This window comes from Stegodyphus dumicola, chromosome 2 (genome assembly GCF_044657685.1).
Source record: "Stegodyphus dumicola isolate Sdum_Otavi_A_Nest chromosome 2, ASM4465768v1".
NCBI classification, from domain to species: Eukaryota; Metazoa; Arthropoda; class Arachnida; order Araneae; family Eresidae; genus Stegodyphus; species Stegodyphus dumicola.
This window is the reverse complement of record NC_140769.1, coordinates 235,721,037-235,733,665: the sequence shown is the minus strand read 5'-3', so window position 1 is coordinate 235,733,665 and position 12,629 is coordinate 235,721,037.

Below are 12,629 nucleotides of genomic sequence, written 5' to 3'. Positions count from 1 at the left end.
AAGAAAATATGAAAACATGTTATGCAACTTAAGAAACAATAAGTCTTTTAAGTTATTGCAATAAGTAAGACACTGATTACCAAGTAAATATCATTTTTTTTCATTCTTTTACATCAATAATAAGTTTTTCATTAAAAATTTTAGCAGTGAATGCCAAAACAAATTTATTATTGGCGCCTTTGATGCAAGGTCACACAAAAATAAACTTGATTTAGCGAATTTCTGAAAACATTAAAATCAAAAGTATTAAATTACTGTGACATATATTAGTAAATTATTTTAATTACACATTAAGAAAGGAAATGAGTGACTAAACTTGTACGGCATTTTAAAACATATTTCATGTTCATATATTGGAAATAAATTGACAGGAATTGCAGTTAAATGAAAGAGCTGGAAATATAGTCTATATGATGTATAAAATAAGGTCAAAATTATTAGTTAAATACTTAAACTGATGCTTACTTTCTTCAAAATGATTATAAGTACAATATATTTATGTTACTTTAAAGGAAACATTATATAATACATAATTTTAATCATATTATCCGATGTTTACATTTTTCTTACATTGGGGCCAACTGAAAGATTTGGCGACAATATTACAGGGTCAAAAAATAACATACGATTTTAAACCATGAATCCCGCATTAAAATTTACATAAAAAAGCACACTCCATAGTTATAATCACGCACAAAATTGAAATCAAATGTAAAATATAATTCTTTAAGCTTTATCCGTTCCCGATAATAACAATAAATAAAATCACATCAGCATCGACTTTTGGAAGTCGGTATCTGTGTATTGACTATATACACACATTCTGCAATTCATTTTGTACATATAAATCATGTCATTAATTAGCACTACTTAAATGAAAATGCACATTTTGCTGAAACATGAACATTTACTTTTTTAACAATTATGCAAGCATACGAAGCTGAACTTACTTCAAAAGCGCACGGTCCTGTGCTCGGAATCCATTCCAATGGGCAAAAATTAATTACCCATTTTCTTCGTATTTCTTCATTTCTCGGTAAACAGAACATACTAAAGTTATTTCTGGAATGATATGAATAATTTGATGCAGTGCGCATCCACCCATTTCTCGGAATTAGGTTGCAATCTATCAATATAAATGTAAACAACATGACGTTAAATCAATATCCGTTAGCAACAAGTGCCCTTTATTTGGATACAACACAGATGATGAGTCGGCTGCTCCTGCTAGGATGCTTATATGCCCTATACTTTGATATAAATTGCTGCCCACCCAGTAGATCTAAAGCATTTTCCTTAGGACAATTGAATTCTGCCCTAGTGAAAGCACAAACAATACAGCCGCCATATTGATTTGATCGTTTTTCGCTGCGGAATGTTGGTTCGGAGTGATCGCTACGAGAACGATCGATCGCGAGCTCATAGTGATCGTTGCGTTTCAATTGAATACCAAAACAGCAAAATCAATCGCAAGTGATGACGTATGACGACCAACGATCACTAAATGTTCCAATTGAATGAGGCCTTTTAGTAGACACGAAATTTTCGATCACTGCATACGTTTCCGTCACTTTGCCATTCAAAGGACCTTTCGATATCGAAAATATTTCCCTTTTGTCACGTCACATGTTTCACGTTCATGAGCGACAGATTCTAAAATTGTAAAATATAATATTCATAAGTATATAATAAATATTCACAAAAGTGAATTACGTATCATAGAACTCAATATAATGAAGACCGCAGACAAATTCAAGGAAAAGAGCAAAACATTCCTCGTCTTTAATGTACAAAATTCAGAATGTTTTACATTGAAAGAACTCGTACCAGTCATACAGTTGCAGCTAAATACAGCAAGTTTTAATTTTTTTCATTCAATAATAGTTCCATCTACAACATGCGATCGGTCAGATCGTCGAACTCTACAGAACTTTTTTATACGTGTTTAAAATTTTCGGTTGTAATTTTCTGTTCATTTTCGCACGATTCGTTTATTGTTATCGCATGAAATGTTACACAATGATTTTCTACTGACTTACAGATGTTGATTCTCTCCTTAAAAACTGAAATCAATTGATTTTTAGAAATTTGGCGTCCTCTTGAAAATAGCGTTGAAATATTCGCTCCTTGCATGACGCGTCTGGCTCGCTTCAGAGTTTCCTTTCAGATGTCCTAGAATAGCAGGTATACGGGCTAGAGCCCGCTGAATTCCGGAATTCGACCTTCGGACTGTTACCCAACCTAACCCATGACTAGAAATTACCAGAACTTTATTTTTCTACTTTTGGACAGCTTTTTGGGATTTGGCCACATTGCGAGCTGGTGGAAAACTATATATTAGACCGGAAAAGCATCAGTTATCAGGTTTAGGTCAGAGTATTGAGAGATCTCCGTGGGAGCTTCGCTCTTTAGATGCGCTTTGCGTTGCGTTGTGTTTAACGTTGTTAGCAATTTGATGTGGTACCTACTGAATGTGCTCTGTCATACTGAGAAGTGCTGTGCAAGTACTTTTGTGGAAAGCTCCTGATTTGTAAAGTGTTTCTTTTGGGAAAATAAATTTTATCAAGCTATCATCGGTTCCGTGTGCATTAAAACCATTACAAAGCCGAACGCATGCAATAATTTTTAGTGTCAGGAGTGATGAGCGCCGGTGAATGTTAGGAAGGAGCTTCACAAATCGGAGAAAGCTAATCTAAAGAAAGTGCTGTCAAAGTAACTTGCTCAGGGAGGAAGTGACTTACCTCGTCATCTCTGCCGAAAATGGGTGTGAACGAATCCAGAAAAAGTGTCGGCAGTTAAAGATTGGAAATGCCACGAAAAGTGTCCATCAACTAAGAAGTTTCCAGAGACTTCGCATCTACTATAGGAGATTTGTGAAGGATTTTTCTTCCATTGCAAGATGCCTTCACAAACTGATACAAAGCAAAGTTCTTGCGGCCAAAGTTTATGAGGATGCTTTTAACAACCTGAAGGAGGCTTTAGCATCTGCGACAATCCTAATAACAGTACAGGTAAAAGTGTTGGGAGCACCAGAACTTCATTAAAGATTGCACAGGTATAGCTCTCAACACTAACCGAATAGAGCAAGGGGGGAAGGTCACAAGAAGAATAAAGCTGATGATAGTTCTTTAGAGGAAGATTTAGAAGTTTATTATTAAGAGAGGAGGACAGAAAGGAAGAACGATTTTTTAGGAGAAAAAGAAGAAAACTAGAAAAAGGGTCATTAGAAGGGTTACTGTGTAGTGGGTAAATCAATTATTATCCCACCGGATGAGACCAGATCTCGAAACTTTGTACCGTTGGGAAAGAACGGAAATTTAATAAAACAAGTTTTACATTAAGCAAGTATAGAATATATCATATGACAAATTTAGAATAATTCTTAAAATAGGAAAAAAGAAACACACTCACTCACACACACACACACACACACACACACACAAAAAAAAAAAAAAAAAAGAGAGAGAGAGAGAATAATACATCAAGTATACAATAACACATAATGTGCCATTATAACAAAATTTTGAATTTTCCAAATTTGGAATAAAATGCTAAAACATAGAATATATCATGACAAATACAGAACAATACTTAAAATATAGAAAATAAAATATAGCATAATACATAAAGCAGTGGTGCCCAACCTTTGGCCTCTCGTGAGCACATTTTGGCCTATCCCGAGCACATTTCCAAAACATCAATATTTTTGTTAAACCTATTTCCAGTCTCATGTGATACATCTGAAATATTAATTTCGGCAAATGGGTTTGAGATGAATAATAATATTAGTTGAACTTTATGGAAATCAGAGAAGCGGAGTTCAAAATTATTTTTCAGTGCATTTAGGTTTTCCGAGTATTTCTCTGTTTCAATTGTCTTGTCGTTATTAAAATGTCTTGATAAATTCTGAAAATGGGTGAAATTTTTTTTCTTTCATCTGATTTATCCACAAATTTCACTTTATCTGAAAAGCAGTTACAGTCCCAGTCAATTGAAAAAGGGTTTTTCTTTTCCCCGGAAATCTTCGTTCAGTTTAGCTGTTATATCCGTAAGAAAATACAGATGGGATAACCAATTATTATCGTCCAATTCTTTATAACTTTCATTTCCAGATTTCCAAAACTGCTTTATTGGAGGAAGAAGTTCTACAAATCATTGAAATATTTTCCCCTGCTGAGCCATCTAACATCGGAATGAAGCAATAAGATTCCATGTTCGCTGTCAAGTTCATCACTCAGCAATCTATTATTTTATAACGTCTTGCAAGATATCTCTTATGACTAGAAATGCTTACCATATTTTAACAATTAAGAAATATAAATGAATGGTTATTTTTCTTCATAGTACCTAATCGGGCTGTCGAACACACAGAAAACGATCGGCGAGCAAACTTGTGTTCGCGAGCACAAGTTTGGGCACCGCTGACATAAAGTATAGAATAGTACATAATGTATCATATAATAAAATTAGAATTTTGAATAAAGTGCTAAAATATAGGATAATACATGATGTATCATATAATAAAATTTACAAAATAGAAATATAAAATGTAGAAGATACTAAAATTGTATTTTAGAGTTAATGATCACAAATAGTTTTCAGTATTTCATTAGGCAGAGTTCATGAGTCATTAAAGCGTTCATGATTATAGAGTTCATAAAAAGTTCATATATTTTACATAACTCATTTTTATGATGACACAGCAAATCAATAATATCATGACTCTCCTTTTCAGTTCTAGTTTACAGTCATGACTCAATTTTTATATTTCATTTATTATGGATTTTGTAAGGCTTTTGTTGTTACGATCAGTACAAGTAAGTATTTGTTACAAAGATCGATAATTGATCTTTAAAATTATACAAGGTTGAAAATTAAATATTTTGTTATATTTCGTTTGTTGTAGATGGGGTTACTCTGCATAGATTTAATCCAATTGTGTTTTGATGAATTTGTTTCATATTAGAATGAAGATGTTGAAGTTTGATGATGATTCTTTTGAAGGATATATCAATATTTCTGGGTGTACGAATATGAAAATGTTTCGTGAGAGAACATGAGAAAAGATAGTGATTACTGTCTCCTTTCTGGCCGCATATACAGAAGTCAGTGTCTATTAAGTTTCTTTGATGAAAATAAACAGGATTATGGCCCATGGCCAGTAATATAACATGTTAAAAAGGATTTTGTACTCTTGGTGTCAGTACTGCAGTTGTCTGTCTTCTTGTAGATGCGTTATTCCATTGTTCTTGCCATATTTGAGTAATTTGTTCTTTTATGGAGAGTCGAAGATAAGATTTGGGAAATTTTATATATAGAAAATTGCTTTCTTGATTAAGAGCAGCTTCTTTGTCGACTATTTCGATACCAGCATTTCCACTATGGCCTCTTATCCATGATATATGAATTTTTAAATTATCTGTTACAATCCTAACATAACCTCAGCTCAACAAACCATTTATTCTCGATACGAAAGCGAGCAATGAGAGTGCAGATTTTGTCCCAAGAAATAAACGGTCAAAAATTTGTCGTTGCATATTGGAGTAGGTGCTAATCTAACAACGAGATGAATTACTGTGTCACCAGGAAAGAATTCCTTGCCATAGTTAATGTCGTAGAATATTTCCATCATTAGCCTTTATGGAAGAAAATTCATTCTGCTCACAGAAGACTCTGCATCGTTGACCCGACTTTTAAATTTTGAATTTTAATTAAGTCCAGAAGGCCGAATAGCCCCAGATGGATACAGAGACCCCAGGAAGATGACATCAGTATCCTTCATCGGATAGGATCATCACATGGAAATGACCTTCTTTCTGGAACTCTCTGCCGAGAAAGCTGGCGATATTATTCATATGACAAAAACACGAGGTGTATATGCCAAAAGAGAGTATGCATGTGTGCTAGTCTTGTCCTCATAACGGACTTTTTAAGGAAAACTGGCTCGTATTCAAGTTACACATAAGAAGACCATAGAAATCAACCTTGCAAGCCAGCAGATTCACCTCGGATCGACGCCAGTCTTAATCATTCAAAAATGCAGTTATATTTTAATCTACCACATGTTCAAAGTCATTCAAGGTTGTTACTATTATGCACTGAAGTTCAGATGACTGGCAAAATGGAGGATGCCTAGGGAATTATTAAATGATTTTCAAAAAATAAAACTAGAAATTTTAATAATTCATGATTTATTTTTAAGTGTCATCAATCGCATTAGTCAATCACAGTATCATATTTTAATTACCAAAAACAGAGCTGATTTCAAGATGAAAAATCAGGGACCTAATTTTCAGGACATTAAAAGAATTAAATGGACAAGGAGTAGAAATCTTTAGCAAACATACCGTTTATAAAAAAATCTGATGTGTACATTACTTAACTTTGTACAACTACAACCTTGTACGGAATATTAAATTATATGTATTTTTTTTTTCATTTCATTTAAACTTATTGGATTGAATTAAATCTACTTCGTCGATAGCGCACATACCAGAATAGAATAAATGCACTCTTTAAAATTCACTAGATTTGTTTACTATAGCGGCACTCTGGCGCTAAGTTCATTTAAAACTATTCTATTTCGTTTATATTATAACCTTTACCTTCACTCGCATTTGGTACCAACTACTGTGAGTTATCACCAATAGATCAAGTATGCCTTATGCCTTTCACGTTTGTATCAAAAAGAAGATGTACTTATTGGTACATCTATCACCCAGAGGCGTAGAATGCACTCAAAAACTCTAAGGTTTGGAGTAAACTGGTCGTGGAGAAGCAAAAGTTTCCATAGATCTTAAGTTGTAAAGCAATCTATTACCTAGCGCCAGAGTCGCGTTCAGTATCTGCTAGACAGTAATTCGGAGTTATTTAAGGAGAAGCATTCTGCAATGAGAGTACTTTGTCACAAAATAGGAAAACAATTTAAGTCTGCGTTCAATTAATCAGTAATGTCCTTATCATGCACATGCACTGAAACGTCAAAGTTTAGTCAGACTTTGGTCAAAAACACAATTCATAAAATTTTGTAGAACTTCCAACCAATCACTCAAAAGTCACATCACATGAAGACACGTTAAAAATTTATTCGCAGATACGGCCATGTGGGCGTGTAAACGAAAAAAGTAGCACAATTTCCACTTCAAATCTTGGAATTAAACATAAGTTTACAGTCACGAATACAAAACACGAAGAAAAATTAACTATTTACATATTTACAGTTACCAAGATGCGTTATGGTGTATTGTGCGGGGTCTTTTTACTACGCTTTCAATTGTAGGATCGTAGTCACACAAACTTCGGAGGGAGGCGTATCCTGAGTTATTTAAATTTTCGAAGAAATTATGAGACGAGATTAATATCTGTTCGTGCATGGCTTTTACGTTAAGGTCGTGTTGAATATCCGCATTTCTCACATACCAGGGAGCTTTCACTATGGAACGTAGAATTTTATTCTGGAGAATATCAAGTTTAGCATGCTCTGCTTTATTGGCGGTTGCCCAAGCCGGCACGGCATAAAACATGCAGGCCTTATTAAGGTGATATAGAGAGTTCTTTTAATTTTGAGTGATAATTTAGAGTTCTTGCCTATTAGGCTGTAAAGTGAATAAAAAGCCGCATTTGCTTTATCTGCCACTGCTTTCACATGATAGGCAAAGGTGAGCCGGTTATCAATAATAACTCCTAAATATTTGTAAGAGCTTTCCCGCGGAACAACTTCATTCTTAATTTTGATCTCATTATTGATAATTACACATTTTCTATATCGTCTAAAAAGAACAACACAACATTTGCTTGAGTTTAAATTTATCTTCCAATCCTCACATCATTTATTAACGATGTTACCTTTTAACTGCAATGGCGAGTAATGGCCTAAGTGAATCCGTGAGGACGACCGTGTCGTCTGCATATTTCAAAATTTTACAGTCAAGAGGGCTTGGCAAGTCGTTAATATAGATGTTGAAAAGACAGGGGGCGAGAACCGCTCCCTGTGGGACTCCACTATAAATTATTTTCTTGCGAGAAATAGCATCTCCACACTTGACTTGAAAAGTCCTGCGTTTAAGATATGAAATAAGGAGCTGGATGAAACTGACTGGAAGCAGAAAGTTGCTAAGTTTGTGGATTAGTCCTGCGTGCCACACTCGATCGAAAGCTTTTTCGAAATCGAGGAAGCACGCAGCGACTGCTTTCTTTTTCTGAAAATTATTTGCAACATATTCAACAAGGTTCAGAACTTGATGAGTGGTTCAATGTCCACTTATAAAGCCGAATTGTGAGCTATCGATAAGATCAAGCCTTTCAAGGTGATTTGTCAGTTTAATTTTGAGAATTCTTTCAAAAACTTTCCCCAAAGCAGGGAGCAGCCTAATAGGACGGTAGCTGGTGACCAATTTAGGATCTTTTCCGGTTTTGGGATGGTGATAATTATACTATTGTTGCGGAAACTATCTCAGTTTTATGCAAGCATTACAAATTTTTGTGAGCAGAACAACGCATTTTCTAGGAAGAGCTTTGAGAGCATCGTCTCTAATTTCATCAAAGCCTTTTACTTTTCCGACTTTAAGTTGTTTAATAATTTACCTCAATTCTCTGGGAGAGGTGAGTTCAATAAAATTAGAGGGGGTGCTGCCTTTCAGAGATTGAACCGAGTACTGAATTTCTTTTTCAAGCTCAGTGTTTTCTTCAGGGTGTGGCTTGGAAACCTTTCCTAGCTCTTCAGCCATTAAGTTTGCAATCTCAGCTTCTGAGTGGTGCGTGACACCCATGTGATTAATAGGAGAGACGGAATTGGTCCTGCTTTTTGTCCTTAGAGACCGCGCAATCCTCCAGACTGAGTTCGGTTGTAAGTCCATATTTTCAAGTAAGAAATTCCCTTTATCACAGCGGAATTCTTGGATATCTTTTTAATTTTCCTGTTTAGGTAATTTAAGTGTCTTCTGTCATGAATATTTCGGGATAACTGCCATTGTTTCTCGACTTGATTTATTCTTTTAATTAACTCTTTTATTTTAGTCGGGAGTGCAAGACGATTTACAGAATTTCTAGAAGAGGCATTCTTAATAGCAATTTGCATTTTATGCATAAGTAAGTAGACTTGATTTTCAATGTCACCATAGTGATTAAAACTACAATTACAGGGATAGTCTTTAAGCTGATCAGTGAATTTGCTCCAGTTAACTTTGTAAAAAATTTTCTTTAGGGGCGGGTAAATTCCGTAAAAATCAAAGCTTATCGGGAAATGGTCAGACATCAAATCTTCGTGAAGTTCCAGCAGAGGAGTAGTACTCATATTTTTGAGTAGCACAAGATCTAGAATTTCACCTGTGTCGTTATGATACAGGCGGGTAGGAGTGTGAGGGGCAACAAGCCTAATAGCAGAGAGTTATTCATAATCCGGCCGTTTGCATTGTCCGTCCTAGTATTCCAACTATGGTATTTTATAACTCAGAATGCACAAAATTTATATCCTTTGAAGAATTATCTAATCGTTGCCACATGTTTTATAAAAGTACTATAAAAGTATAAAAGAAATGCGAACGATGTATAAAAGAATGCACAAAATTTATATCCTTTGAAGAATTATCTAATCGTTGCCACATGTTCTATACAAGTACTATAATAAATCTAGAACGATGTATAAAAGAAATTAAGCAAACAAAACAAAAAAGAACAGTTTTTCACACACGATTCAGTATTTCTCATTCAATTAATTCAGTTCTCACTTCGCAACAAGGCAAAAATACACAAAAACTCAAAATATCTATATTAAAAACTACTATTCTGCTGTTTCAAATGTAAACAAATATGTCCGCCAAGTTGTTAAAAATTAGGCTTAACCCCACTTAAACAGCTTTTAAATTGTTGACAATTCAACAAATATTGCTTTCAGATTTCCTAAAGGCATAAAAATCTTAACCAGAAGATAAGAACAACATAATTCAATCATTTTTAAAGCAAAAAATGCATATTTTAGAAACATATAAGAGTAAAGAAACTGAGCTCATTGAACCGGGTAACAGAGTGGATATATATATTTATATACGTTTTGTGCGGACGATTGCAACCAAAATACGAGGTGCACATCTACATGTTATAGCAGTCCTATATACAAAATTTCAACGTTCTGAGGCTACTTACTCGTTTTTGAGTTATGCGAAATACATACGTACAGACACCACGAAAAATTCTCTTCAGAATTCATTTTAAAGCAGTTTTATATTTTTTTCTTTTTAAGTCTTTTAGTTTGTCCTTACGTACAGATGTCACGCAAAAACATCGTTAAATTGCATTTGATAGCGGACAAAATGGATATTTTCATTAAAATATGCTGGCAGAAACTTTTCGCGAATAGAATACTTCCTTTTTACTTCGTACAAGGAAGTAAAAATATATCGTCGAATAATTTTATTTGTGAAATTTTAATGTATATTTTTAGGTTAGGTAATGTATTTTTTACATTAAAGAAGGGTTCACATTTATTTACCGTGCATATAACAAAGAATCTCTAAGGATTACAGATTCTTTGCATATAAGACGCACCCTTATTTAGAAGGCCACGCACATGTAGCTGTAGAAAAAGTCATGTGTGTCTAGATCTTTATCCGGGCTAAAAATAGCATTCAGTATTGAAAGTTAGCCTGTGTACTTCACGAATAAGACACAGGTAACTTTTCTGAGACCAAATTTAGGAAAAAAAGTGCGTCTTATATGCCGTCAAATACGGTATTTATTTTTGCAAGTTTTTGAATAATTAATATTTTGAGTTAAGTAAATTATTGTGCACATTCTGTATGTTTACTAATTATGCTGTTCGTCTGTAACTTAACAAGTCATTTATTCATTTCTAAAGAATAATAAATAATAATTACGATTAAAAAAAACCCTTACATTTGCGTAAATTTCATAGGAAATAAAAATTTTATATAATATCTGTTAATCTAGGACTTCTCTTTGTTCTATATTTCTGCATGTTTCCTTTTAATTTGTGTTTTTACATGGCATGCTTCTTTTCTCTATAGATTTACTTAACGCAAATGAAAGGAAAATCTCATAAAAAATTATCTTTCATCTCAGTATTACCGGAGTCATCGAACCTTATATTGCTTAATAATTAATCCAAGTGCGATCAATCATCAGTGAAAAACAATTTTGTTTCCACTTTTTTTTTTTTTAAATTCTGTAAATCATGCAGAGCGAGGACCGACAATCTTTTTGCATAGGGGCCCACGAGTTGGCAAATTACGCCACCGACAATAACGGAGATATCTGAAATGTTGTGTGCAAAGTATAGAGGGATTAAGCACTAATATGATCTAATGGTTTTGCCATGGAAGCAAAAATGTTGACGATTACCTATTGATTGATTACTTTACGCAGTCTAAAAAAATTTCGACACCTGCCTCTTCGAATGACAACTGATATGCTCAACATACTGCTCGCAAAATTATCATGGAAAATCATTGAAAAAAGAAAAAAAAAATCTCGTTTTGCCCTTCATGTAGTGACTGCAGAATAGAATGAATTTCTGCATATCATGATTTAATCGAGATGACGAATAGTAATCTTGAATTTTTCAAACAAACTGTGATAGAGATTTTTTAAGCGATGATCCTGAGACAAAAAGATAATATCTTCTTGCACTGAAGAAAGTTCACCACGATTACAGAAATTTCTAGTAAAGACCAGTAATGACTTTTTTAAAAGGAAAGCGGTAATTTAAAAAAAAAAAAAAAAAAAAAAAAAACCACCCACCCTCTTAGAGGGACAGCCAGTGAAAACTAAGATAATGGACAAAGAGTAACAAAATCCAGTGTGTTAGGCCTGAAAAAGCTTAGTGGAATAATTGGTTTTTGATGCGCCAGAATGTACCGTCATACATTTCTATTCTCGTCAAGCAGCAAAGAAAAATTTTACAATTCTCCAACCGCTCTCTTAGTCATCAGATTCGGCACCTACAAGTCTACTTTCCCTTCTCTAAAGTAAAGTATGACTTCGTCACATTTCACTTATTTTATCATTTTAATAAAATTGACGAGATTCAGAAAATCATACTCTGAAACTTAGACATTATTCCAAAAGATTAGTTCCATTAGCGTCGCCAACTGTGTAAACGCACCAATTGTTACAAAAATCATATATCGAAAGCTAAGAAATAAGAATACTGAACTTAATCTTAAAACACTGTAGCCACACATGCATATTTACTAATTATGATACACAATTACACAATGTAATGACTTCTTTATGTTATTTATGTCTAACGAGCAACTACACTTCTAAAGAGAACAGTAATAGAACAATTGCATTCCAAAGAAATGTGACAAGAATAACTCATTACAAGTCAGGTAGCAGTGGAGTCATTCGTTCCCGGGCGCAGCATCTAAGCGGCAATTTCTTTCCTTTCCCTACTGCATTTTGGCAAACCAGAGGCGGGGCGAAATCTGTTGTCCCCATACGTCGAAAATCCTAGTCAAAGAATATGTATTCGTTCATAGACGTTCTTTGCCCTAGCTTCGTCTCACGAAGAAAGAGCTGCAAGTTGATAAAATACTTTTGGCAAGAAAAATATATTGCTGAGCAACAGTTGTAGAGTTGCGCGCCTCCAACTTGCACGCAACCAAGAGGTG